A 14,005-nucleotide genomic window follows, 5' to 3' on the forward strand; every position below is an offset into this window, starting at 1 on the left:
CCCCACTGTATAAGTAACAGAAATATTAATCCTCAAATTTGCAGTATAAATAATGGAGTGTATTTTTTGTGTACGTTTTTAATGTATTAAGTTACAATCAATTAGCTATTTACTACTCTTTATGGTTTTGTTTTTTTACTAGATCAGCCATATTATTCAGTACCTGTATATACCTTATTATGAGTCAATACATTTAAATAAATATATGCAATGTACATGAGATCTTTTTGCAGAAGGATATTTGTAACCAGCAGATGGCGAAAGAGACTTTATTTTCAATGTTTTGACTTTATATATTCGTACGTGTTTGAACATCTCTCACAAATATAGCTAATGTAAATTTTAAAAAAATGACACATTTGGTATCGACGTATCTATAACATCCCATACTGTAAAACTAAAGTATCATTTTTTTCAATAAAAATTGAAAAAAAAAGTGATTAAGAAGACATGTACCTGAAAATGGTACCAATAAAGACTACAGTTTGACCAGTAAAAATCAGGCCCTGGCACAGCTTCGTGGACAGAAAATAAAAACCCCAAAAATTTCAGAAATTGCTTTTTTTTTTTCAACCCACCTCCAAAAAAAAAATTTACAAACCTTTTTTCAATAAGTCTATATGTAACCCCAAATGGTGCAATTAAAACCTAAAACTCGTCCCACGAAAAACAAGTCTTTATATGTTGACGGAAAGATGTAAAAGTTATAGATCTCAGAGCGCAGTGAAACAAAAATGAAAAACAATTCTGTTGCCCTAATTGCGGATTTACACGAGCATGTGCGTTTTGCGCACGCAAAAAACTCGGCGTTTTGCGTGCGCAAAAGGCACTTAACAGCTCCGTGTGTCAGCCCCGTATGATGCGCGGCTGCGTGATTTTCGCGCAGCCGCCATCATTATGACACTCTGTTTGGATGTTTGTAAACAGAAAAGCACGTGGTGCTTTTCTGTTTACATTCATAGTTTGACAGCTGTTGCGCGAATCACGCTCGTCCCACGGAAGTGCTTCCATGTGGCATGCGTGACTTTCACGCACCCATTGACTTCAATGGGTGCGTGATGCGCGAACAACGCAGAAATATAGGACATGTCGTGAGTTTTACGCAACGGACTCACGTTGCGCAAAAATCACGGACTGTCTGCATAGGCTAATATAGGTCCGTACGACACGCGTGAAAATCACGCGCGTTGCATGGACGTATATCACGTTCGTGTAAATAAGCCCTAAGGCCCAAATGAGCTGTGTCCTTAAAGAGGATCTGTCACTAGTTTATTAATGCCCTATCTCCTAACTAATCGAATAGGCGCTGTGATGCTGATAACTACAGTGTAAGGGCTTATTCAGATGAACGCATAATACGTCCGTGCTACGTGTGTGATTTTCACGCGCCTCGCACGGACCTATGTTAGTCTATGGGGCCGTTCAGACTGTCCGTGATTTTCACGCAGCGTATATCCGCTGCGTAAAACTCATGACAGGTCTTATATTTGCCCGTTTTTCGCACATCACGCACCCATTGAAGTCAATGGGTGCGTGAAAACCATGCACGGCACACGGACGCACTTCCATGTGCCACGCGTGATGCGCGCTACAGTAGTCAAAACTATGAATGAAAACAGAAAAGTACCACATGCTTTTCTGTTTACGAACATAAAAACAGAGTGTCATAATGATGGCGGCTGCGCGAAAATCACGCAGCCACGCATCATATGCTGCTGACACACGGAGCTTTTATGGCCCTTTTGCGTACACAAAACGGCACGTTTTTTGCATGCGCAAAACGCACACACTCGTGTGAATCCGGCCTAAATGTGTTTCAAAACGTTTATTATTTGCAAAGTTATGTGCATTTTTCTAAATATGCTAATTTGGCTATACTTGCCAAATGGGAGGTAACTCTTTCTTTTCTGATCAGCCACTCCCCTCAAGACTAGTGGGAGTCGATATTACTATTTAATGCACCTGAGCCCTCTCCCTTTTTGTCTTGTCTGCGTCCTGTTGGGAACTGGTGTCTACCAACCCATTTAGTAAGTATGGCCTTTTTTTGGTGTTTTTTTGAGTATGTCTATGTCCCCCCTTTTTTCTGTGTATAACTTTTTCTTTTCACTCTGGGCGGTGTAATGTTTTCTGTATGTCGCTATCCAATCAGCTCATACAGCTCCTCCCCGTTCCCAGCCCAGTAACACAGCGTGATCATATAGTATACAGTGTTGACACCCACTTTTCAAGTATAGTCTCGTTTGCATATTTAGAAAAAAAAAGCTCATAACTTTTAAAATTTTTTGGGACACAATTTTTACTAGCATTATCTGTGTGACAGCGCCTATTATATTAGCAAGCAGATTGGGCATTACTAAACTAGTGACAGATCCTCTTTAAGGGGTTAAAATAAAATTCTTAATATACTTACCTTTAGAATTCTTTAATATTTCCTTACTGTCACTGTTTAGGTCTCCTATCACATCTGTTTACACTCATGTGTGATGACATACAGGATTCTGCAGTGACCTGTAAAACAGTGATGTCACTACAACGGACGGTGAATGGCATAACTCTGAGTGTAAACAGGTGCACCTGGGGGGCTTGCTTTCCGTGGAGCTGTAGTTTTCATTCATACCCTTTTAGGGCACATATGTATTTTTTTTTTTTTTAACTTCTTTTTATTGAGTTTTTCCTTATAAAAAAAAAAGAATAATACTTCTGTGCATTTACAAGAAAACAAGGTATGACATTGCCCATACCCTGTTGAAATTACATATTTATACATATCATTACATGTTTTAAAACTCACAATCATGTACATTGGAAATGCAGTATGCCTTAAAATGCAGATTATACAATAAACTTGTTAACCTTCAACCCAACAACTGTGGTATTCTAATCAGTATCTTGTTTCACACTTCTTCTCCTATCCCTGCTCATGTCTCTATCCTATATGTATTTGTCTAATGTCTTGGCATTGTAACCTTCAGTTTCCCCAAGGTCCCCTTAATGTCTTCGGAAAGGTACCATTTAGTGTGCTGGAAACCCTCCATCATTTTTTCTATATCTGTGACAGACATTTGTACCAAGAACTGTTTCCATTTTTTGAAGAATTTTGCAGTTTTTTCCTCTTTGTGCAACAAGGCCTCATTCCTATCTGAATATAGATATTTTTTTATTTGTTGAGTTAGTTGGTCTAGTGTCGGTATATTAGTTTCCAGCCAATTTTTCAGAATACATCTTTTGGCTATAAGTATTATTATGTGTACTAGCGGAGGTATGTGCTGCAAGGCCCCTTCCACTTCATTGTCTACTGACGCTGATGAATGAAATAACAGAAGTGTAGGATTCAGTGGTATAGATCCTTCCCAGAACTTCTTAATGTATCTTAATATTTCTAACCAATATCCCTGAGTGGCAGAACACAACCATATGCCATGGTATAGATCCGTGTGTGGCTGGGCACACTTTGGACAGGAATGCAACCGATCCGATTCTCTGCTGCTTGGCGGTATGTTAAAAGCATAAATGGCTGCATGCATCAGTCTGAATTGCGTCTCTCTCCACACTTCATTTATGACATGCTTTCTCACTGTTTTCCACCCCTCTAGTATTTGCTCATTTATCTCTGGTGCTTTAAAGATACGTCTCCAGTATGGAAATTGATTTTTTTTTTTTTTTTTTTTTTCTTTTTCTCTACCTGTACATAAATACCTTTCATTGTCTGATATAACACCGATAAAGATTTCTTATGTGGATCTTCTCCTACTAGTGTGTCAAATGGATTATCAACAATTTCCTTTTCTAAGTTTCCCACCAGCTTTGTACAGAACGTTCTAACCTGCATATATTGCAGAAAATGCGTTTGCGGAATCCCATATTCACTGCCCAATTCTAACAACGTCTTCAATCTCGGCTCCGTCTCATGCAGCAGCTGTTTCACTGCGGCTACCCCATTTTGTTTCCATGTCTTAAATAGGCTACTGGTCATCCCTGCCGGGAATTGTATATGTGACCATAGAGGTAAGTATTTCGACAATTGAAATGAGAGACCCTGCTTTTTCCTCACCTCTTTCCAGCACATTATAGTATCACGTAATATAACTGACGATTTAACACTGCACGGGAGATTTGCAAGTTTTGTGTGCAATAAAGCTTGTAGATCCCATTTTCCTGCCAGTGCTGTTTCTAAGTCGTGATTGGAATAGTGGTTTGTCTTATGTATCCAGTCCAGGACATGTCGGAAAAGACTAGCGATGTTGTATCCCCTCAAGTGTGGTATGTTCACTCCCCCCTGCCAATGGTATCCCTGCAATTTTAGCAACGATATTCTGGGGCGCTTATTTAACCATATGAACTTTGTTACATCGGAATTAAAGGCCTTGACATCTCTATGCTTCAGCAGTATTGGCAGTGTTTGCAACGGATACAACAGCCTCGCAAAGGATATCATTTTGACTAGATGGCATCTACCGAACATGGAGAGCGGCAATGTCTTCCATCTCTGCAATTCTAGCCTTATTTTGTGGAAGATGGGTTCATAATTAAGGCGATATAAGGTTCCCGGGGTCCTCCCTATCTGTATCCCCAAATATGTTATCTGTGATTTCGCAATTTTTACACCCAGTTGCTGGAGGTGTCCGTCTGCTGCGTGATTATATTGCGTTAGACCTAGTAGCTCACTCTTGAGTGGGTTAATTTTTAGGCCTGCATATTGCCCAAATTCCTGAATCACTTCAAAGACCTTAGGCAGATGACTGGACGGGTGAGACAGGAACAGCAGAACATCATCTGCAAAAACCGCAGTTTTAACCTCCACTCCTCCCACTCGAACACCAGTATATATATGCCCATGTTCCAAGAACTGTATCAATGGCTCTAGTGCTAGATCAAATAGGAGCGGCGACAATGGGCACCCCTGTCTGGTGCCTTTATGTAATTTAAAAGAGGCTGATCTAATGCCCGGCGTACAGACCGCAGCCGTGGGATTGTCATATAGTGTTTTCAGGTAGACCCTAAAAGCCCCTTGTATGTTGAATTTATCTAAGACCATGTCTAGCCACCGCCATTCGACATTATCGAACGCTTTCTCAGCATCCAGCAGTACCAACGCTGGTTGGCTGTGTGACTCTGGCTGTGCTACTATACTATCCATGACTCCCAGAACTTTTCTGATGTTCGTGACTGCCGATCTACCCTTAATAAACCCCACTTGTGATTTCCCCACCAAGAGAGGCATCAGCTGGGCTAGCCTGGCTGCCATTATTTTGGAGACCAATTTGAGATCTTGATTTATTAAGGATATGGGTCTGTATGAGCCCGGTAGTAACAGATCTTTTCCCGCCTTGGGTAGTACTTTTATGTATGCTGTATTTGCTGCTGCTGGAATGGCCCCACCCTGTAATAGCGAATTGAAGTATGTTAACAGCGTCGGGGTTATTTGTTCTTGCAATATTTTATAAAATTCCGCCGGGTAACCATCCGGTCCCGGTGCTTTCCCTGTTGGTAGTGATTTTATAGTCCGTTGCAACTCCTCTAATGTTATTGGTGCATTCAATTCCGCTAATTGTTCCTGTTCTAAAGTAGGCATGGTGAGGTTGGTTAAGAACTGACTGCCCTGCGTGTCTCCAGGCATCTTTGTGGATGCATATAACTGTTGATAGAAAGCCTGTAACACAGCATTCATTTTTCCAGGATCAGTGTGAATTCTACCCTCGTGGTCCCTTAATTTAGTGATATGCGTGTGCGGTCTAAACCCCCTAGACAGTCCTGCCAGCATCCTTCCAGCTTTGTTTCCAAAACGAAAAAGTTTAGCTTCATAAAGTGATCTCCCAAACTTCTCCTTATTGTCCAACCATGTTTCAAAATGCCCCCTGGCCTCTATCCATTTAAGTTTTTTTTCCGTGACTGGGTTTGCTAGAAAGGCAGAATATGCCATTCTAAGGCTTTCACTACACTCCCTAAATTTCTGTTGTGTTTGCTTTTTCCTATACGTGACGTGTGAGATGAGTCTCCCTCTCAAGACAGCTTTAGCCGTTTCCCAAAATAGCGTCTGATCTTCAGTGTGCTCTGCATTGTCCGTCGCGTACTCTAACCACCACCCCCTGATCAGCTTTTGAAAGTCATCCTCTTTTGCTAGGTGGGCCGGGAATTTCCACTGAACAAATTCTCCCCTAGGATGTGCATCTGTCAGTACCAGTCGCACTGGTGCATGATCAGATATAATCATATCCGTGATATCTACCTGTTCTACACGTTGTAAGAGCTGTCGGCTTAAGTAAATGTAATCTAATCTAGACCAGGACTTATGATATGGGGAGTAATATGTGTATTCCCTATCGTCAGGATGTCTATACCTCCAGCTATCCGTTGTTTGCGTGACTTGTGAGAATTCAGGTAGAATGCCATCTGTAGCAAGTGTCGACGTCTGCACACTTCTCTTCCTGTCTTCCTCTATACAACTTACTGAATTAAAATCCCCCCCCACTAACTTGAGTGCACATGTGTCCGCTAGTAGTGTAGTTTGCAAGCTCTGAAAGTAAGCGCGGTTATTTGTGTTGGGCGCATAGATGCTATATACACTAAACTCCCCCAATTGCGTGTCTAGTAGTACTTGTATCCTGCGCCCCTCCGAGTCTGCATTTTTCGATCGCAATGTGGCAGCAAAGTTTTTATTTACTAAAATCAGCACCCCATTTTTTTTCTTAATTGCTGGAGAACCATAAACCTGTCCCACCCAGAATTTGCGCATCCTACAAAAATCTCTTTCCTCTAGGTGTGTTTCCTGGAGTAAGGCCAGATCCACCTTTAGTTTTCCAAGATGTCGTAGGACCATTGACCGCTTGTGTGGGGATAAGAGCCCTTTAACATTCCACGTCACTACTCTCATAAAGGACTTTTATGGTATGTGTCTGTGATAGTGGGCAATATTCCCTTTTCCCATATGTGATGTTATATTGTTGTATTGTGATAGGACATAGCTGAGGGATCTAAGCTCCCCATATTGTGAACCAATTAGCTTAACACGACTACCACTCAACCTTAACACCCAACTGTTAACCAACAATTTAACTCCCCCCGTCACCCTTGGAGAAACCCTTTTCTCCTTTTCAGTATTATTCAGGACTTCTCTTTTTTCTGCCATGTGTTTTCCTCTACCCTACTCTTGGGTTTGTCTTAAGCAGCATAACACGGTTAATAGAAATCACCATCACATCACCCGGCCACATGTTAGTACATAAGTCCATTCTGCACTGGTGACCGCAGCTTATCTCAAAATAACATTTGGTGTCACATATATTCCCTGTCAGGCAAAATAAAACATTTGTAACGTCCACCATCCGCAGTACTCACGACTCCCGTCTCTCGAGTACTCAACCAGTGTCCGGTTTTGGGTGGTTCCTATCCATGTCGCGGGGTCTGCGGCGGTCTTCGTTCTTTTGGCGGCTGGCCCTTCAGTTGCGCTACATTCTGCTGTGCGCTCCCTCTTGTAGAAGTTTCATCTGCTTCAGTGGACCCTGGAACAATGAGCATGTCCCTGTATACGGCCTCTGCTTCCTGATGATCTGTGTAGACTTGCAGTGTGCCGCTTGGAGTCGTTACTCTCAAAATCGCCGGGTATTGTAACTGAAACCTCATGCCTTGCTTGTGAAACGCTGTGCAGATTCTACTAAATAACTTGCGTTTCTTTGATACCTCCGCTGAATAGTCGCCAAACAACATGATGGTGACTCCATTTAATTTCACCGGGCCTTTTCTGTTTTTGTATAGTCGCAGTAGCGTTTCTTTGTCGGAGTAGTCTAGGTAGCGGACTATGACTTGTCGGGCTCTCTGCGGCTGCCCTTGGAGTTGAGTCGACTTCTGTCTGTCAGGTCCCACTCTGTGTGCTCTTTCCACTTTGCATGGACTTTCCATGTTCAGTATCTTCGGTAGGTCATATTCACAGATGCGTTTCAACTGCGTGGCCGGCACTGACTCAGGTATCCCTACCACACGAACGTTGTTTCGTCTCGATCTGTTTTCCAGGTCATCTATTTTGGCAAGCATCTTTTGTTTTTCGGCTACCAGCTCCTGCAGTGTGCCATGTGTGTCTGCTGCATCGTCCTCTAACATCGAGATTCTCTGCTCTGCTTCATCCAGCCGCTTGCCGTGCTGTACAACATCGCTCTGCAACGCCTTCAGGGAGGCCGATATTGTAGCAGCCAGGGTGTCCTGTATGTCAGGGGTGATGCGCTTGGCTACTTCCCTGGCCAGCTTTCTGTAGTTTATTGTCGTCGAGGTCCCCTCCCCCCCTTCCTCGTCCGACATTGAATCTTCTTGGCCTGAGGACGGACGACTCGCTGCCTGCTTGTCTTTCCGCGTGATCGGTGCCATGTTGCTCGGTAAGTAGTTAGTGCACAATGCCCTTCTCTTTGTGTGCGCCTCTGCTGGACCAGCGTCTGTTTTTCTCTGTTGTCTGAGCTACCGCCGCCGTGTGTGTTCTGGGCTATATTCAGGCACAAGATGGCGCCGCCTCCCTCTCTCTCTGCGCTGCCTCGGGGTCTTTGGCGCCAAAACGTTTTGACCGCGGTTCCCTGATCCAGCTACCGTTCCCGGTCCTTATCCTGTCGGGCTTCCTTATTTTATCACCTCTGGTGCTATGCGAGCAGTGTATCACTGCGTCTCCCCACCCGTTTACTGGATCACTCCACGGGCTCTACGGTAAGCACCGGGATGTTATTTTCAATTATAGGGGTATTCGGTACTCGCCCTTTGTAGTCTGCACGGTTGCTGTCTGCACTTCCCGGTCTCAATGGCGTGTTTGCTGGCTATGGCAGTCGATTTATTGTCTCGTAGGTCTGGAGAGCTCCTTTCCACCCTCCTCACATGGCAGCGCCGGAACCGGAAGTCCCACATATGTATTTTTGATCACTTTGTATTCAATATTTTGCGAAGCGGAATGAACTTTAAACAGCACTTCTGACATTGTTTTTTAGTGTGTTTTTTTAAATCCCATATGACATCCACCATTTGGGATAAATAATGCATTTGTTTTAGAGTACGCACTGTTACGTTTAAAACCAATAATGTGTAATTTTTTTCTTAATTATTATTTGGCATAATAAAGCATTTTGTAATGCAAAAAAAGATTTATTATTTATTTATTTTTTAGCATTTAATGTAACTTTTTTTTAGTTCCACTATACTATTTGATTGCGGATATAATACACTGTAATACTTTTGTATTGCAGTGTATTATGCCTGTCAGTTTAGGAGTTTAAAAATGATGGACCTGGGAGCTTTCATTAGGTCCCTGGCTGCCATGGAAACCCATAGGCAACCTGCGGTCGCATTGTGGGGGCGATGATGGGATGACAAAGGGAACACCTTCCGTCTGTCTAACTGCTTAGATGCCATGGTCACTTTTTTACCACAGCATCTAAGGGTTTACACAACAGTGAGCTTAGTCAACTCTGATTCTTGCTGTTGTAGCAGAGTATCAGCTGTTATATACAGTTAATACTCACCGCGGCTCGTACGGGCTCAGCTCCTGACGGTGTACATTGATAGTGCTTGGTATTAAGTATCTATCGCCAGCACCGTGAATGTACGACATGTTGTGCCAAGGGGTTAAAGGAATTGTCTAGTTTAGAAAACAATTTTCATATACCCTACTAGGGTATTCTGAGTTAATTAGATGCTTGTCTCTTGACCAGAGTAGAGAGCAGTTACAAAGAACATCTCTCGCTTTGGAGGAACTGTTCTGTCCTGCATTACACAGGCAACCCATTGATATGAATGATCATTGTGTAAGGCTTTATTCCCCCTGTGGTGGCGCTGCAAGGAAATGGAACACTTGCTGCCAGTGATCTCCACAGATTACAGTTGATCACCGGGGGTCTCGGTAAGGGGTCACTTTGTGATTAGCTTATTGTTTAGCAATCCTTTTAACCAGTAGGATTTTTCCAAAACAGATACCCACATTAACTGAGTAGATTGGTAGTACAAAGCAACCAGTCTGTCTCATGCTAGATTTGCAGTGTACTGTACTGACATTAAACCCCTTAGTGACCAGCCCATTTTAGGCCCTAATGACCAAGCTATTTTATTCGTTTTTCTATAGTCGCATTCAAAGAGCTATAACCTTTTTATTTTTTCGTCTACATAGCTGTATGAGGACTTGTTTTTTGCAGGATTAGTTGTACTTTTTAATAGCACCATTTTTGGGTACATATAATTTTTATATTAACTTTTATTAACCTTTTTGGGGGGGATTATAAAAAAAACCTGAAATTCTGCCATTGTTCTATGCGTTTTTAAATTGACGCCGTTCACTATGCGACGTAAATAACATGTTACCTTTATTCTATGGGTCGGTACGATTACGGCGATACCACATATGTAGAGGTTTTTTTTATGTTTTACGACTTTTGCACAATAAAAACACTTTTGAACTAAAATTATTTGTTTTTGCCTCGTCGCTTTCCAAGAGCTGTAATTTTTTTATTTTTCAATCAATGTAGTGATTTTTTGGGCTTGTTTTTTGCGGGACGAGACGTAGTTTTGATTGGTACTGTTTTGGGGTGCATGGGACTTATTGATTCATTTTTATTATGACTTTTTTGGGGGGCAATGGAAAAAAATTGCAATTTCGCCATAGTTTTTTGCGTTTTTTTTTTACGGTGTTCACTTTGCGGTTTAAATTACATATTAACTTTATTAATGGAGTCATTACGGTCGCGCCGATACCACATATGTGTACTTTTTTTTTATTTTTACACTTTTACTAAATAAAACCACTTTTTATGGAAAAAAATGGTTTTATTAATTTTTTTTACTGTACTTTTTATTAATAATCTTTATTTCACTTTGATGACTGATTTTATTAGTCCCACTAGGGGACTTTACTGTGCGATATTCCGATCGCTGCTATAATGCTCTGGTATACTTCGTGTAAATCTGACAGGCAATCTGTTAGGACGTGCCTCCGGCGCGTCCTAACAGGCATATGTCCAGGGCAGACCTGGGGGCTTTTATCAGGCCCCCGGCTGCCATGACACCCCATCGGAGACCCGTGATTGCATTCGCGGGCCGCCGATGGGTGACAGAGGGAGCGCACTCCCTCTGTAAACAAAGTTAAATGCCGCGGTCGCTATTGACGGCGGCATTTAACGGGTTAAACGGCCGCGATCGAAGTTTACTTCGATCGCGGGCGTTGGAGCAGGAGCTCAGCTGTCATCAGACAGCAGAGCCCCGGCTCCTGCCTGCACGGGAGACCCGTGCAGGACTTAGGCTAGGCTGACGTGAAAAGGCGTCAGCCTAGCCTAAAGCCCATTAGTTACCGACGTAAAAAGGCGTATTAGTGGTCACTAAGGGGTTAATGAAATTGAAAAGCAGCTTGAAAAACAATGGTCAGTCAAGGCTATACCCTATCAAAGACTTCATTATTATTGAGATTTCACTAAAAAAGCTTCTAAATTCATAAACTCAGAAACTTAGTTGGCTAACAAACAATTAAGTCTTTGTGCACAATTTTTATCCATGTGGTGCACTACCAGCGTGTTCCGGCACATGTGAATACAGCCATAGGGCACGTTCACATGGCTTATGTGTGATACAGTAAATATGAGGCTAATTTGATGACTACCGGGTCATGGTTATAGGTCATATTGTCGGTTAAAAAAAAAGACAAAAATAAATATATATATAGATAAAAGGACATTAGAAAAAAGTTATACAGTGTTACATCATATATTAAAGTAAATCTTATTAAAGTATTAAAGCGTTACATATATATATATATATATATATATACATTTTTGTTTTTAACTGACAATATGACCTGTAACCATGACCCGGTAGTCGTTATTTTAGCCGACTCGTCTCCCAGTTATAAAACAGGGAGCATGTCAATTTTAACCATTTGTACACTACCTGAGGGAGAGACCTGTCCGGTCTCTAAACAATTTATTGTTGTATCTTGAACGAAATAATTTTTTTTGGTTTAAACTCACCTTGTCCTAAGACTGGGTAGAACGAATTAAACCAATACCGGCTGCGCCAGAGAAAATATTCGCATTTTCCTATGTTTTCTTCCCATTGACATATCGAGACTGCTCCAGTCATCGAATCGGATCTCCGGCTGCACCCAGACCCAACTACTAAAGCTCCAGAGGACTACTGAACGATACGATTTTGGATGTTATGCTCCCAGCATAACTCCTCAAGGTTAGTATAAACTTGAATCCTTTATATCAAGCTTTTTACTGTTTCATGCACTATGTGCGCTTTGTTGTTTTTCTTTTATTCTGTCTAGCAGTGCTGCTTTAGGAAGCTGCAGCGCGATCCCATTCACTCGGATAGAGCTGTGTTGCATAAATATAAATAAATATAAAGATCCCAAATACATTTAGATAGATCAGGCACAGAATAATACATGAATATTTTCCTTAGTACACACATTCAGTAGTGTTCAAAAAATATCAGTCCAACATCATTAACCTGATGAATCAATGTTTTTGGTGGAAGTTTGGCAAATGAAGTTTAATGTAGATAAATGTAAAGTTATGCATCTGGGTACTAATAATCTAGATGCATCATATGTCCTAGGGGGAGCTACACTGGGGGAGTCACTTGTTGAGAAGGATCTGGGTGTACTTTTAAATCATAAACTAAATAACAGCATGCAGTGTCAATCAGCTGCTGCAAAGGCTAGCAAGATATTGTCGTGTATTAAAAGAGGCATGGACTCGCGGGACAGGTATATAATATTACCACTTTACAAAGCATTAGTGAGGCCTCATCTAGAATATGCAGTTCAGTTCTGGGCTCCAGTTCATAGAAAGGATGCCCTATAGTGCAGCTGTGTGTTACCTCTTCTTCTATGGATCTATGTGCACTGCTGTCTAATCTAAGCATGCGCCAATAATGGCATTGTCCAGCGCATGCTCAGATAATCCATTCAGAAAAATCTTACACTTGCAATTGCTGATCCCCCTTCCCTTCTCCTTCCAACACACACTGCTGTGTCATGTAATATGCTGTGTAAACATTATAAAGAACTAGATGTACAGTGACTAGAACAGAATTACTTAATTTAAGGTACTTTTACATGCGCTGTGTAAATGGGCGCCGATCAACGAAATGGGGACGAGTACTCATTACTCCGATCGCTCGTCCCTATTCATTATTATCATGTCGACAGCACGTCTCTCTGTTTACACAGCGAGTATCGACACTGGACAAAATTCGTTCGCCCGGTTATTGGCCAGTGTAAAAGGGCATTTACTCTATAAAAAACATCTGTAGACTAGTTTTCAAATACCATATAGGTGCCGGATTACCTTTTAAGGATGGGAATACCCTTTTAATCATTGTATAATGAAAAGTTATGTAACTTTCCAATGTTTATTAAATTTCAATTGCTTACTATTTTCTAGATCTCTATTTTTTCCCACTAAACAGAAATATTCTTGTTTAAATTTAGAGGCGGAATAACAGAGAAAAAATTTGAATTTTATCCAATCTAGTCAATCATCTGTGGCCTATACAGCTGAGACTCCAGGGGGACAGGAGAGAGATTTCTACTGCTGATGTACAGTATTTAGCACACAAATAAAACTGTAGAAATATTCTCAGCTAGAAGTATTACGTTTGCAGATTTTCAGCCTCGCGATGTAAGAATTTGAAAATTGTCAGGAATAGTAATACAAAGATTTAATAGAAGGTTACCGCGAAAAAAAAGCTAATCACAGGTTGTCCCAGCTATTAACTGTAACTTGTGGTGGTAGTGTTCCATTCCCCTGCAGCGCCACCACAGGAGAAATTAAGCATTACACAGTTAACATTAAAACCACTGGGCTTTACGTGTAATACATGGACCTGTTGGGTCTTCCAGAGCTAGAGCGACTCTTTAGACCTGCTCCCAACTCCAGAGAATCATTTGAAAATTTTGTTTTCTAAGAAAGACAACCCCACACACAGTTCTTTCACAAGGGCCTTCAGTTGACTGTGTCCACCCCTGGCAACTCTAACATGATAGAAA

This window comes from Rhinoderma darwinii, chromosome 5 (assembly GCF_050947455.1).
Source record: "Rhinoderma darwinii isolate aRhiDar2 chromosome 5, aRhiDar2.hap1, whole genome shotgun sequence".
Classification (NCBI taxonomy): Eukaryota; Metazoa; Chordata; class Amphibia; order Anura; family Rhinodermatidae; genus Rhinoderma; species Rhinoderma darwinii.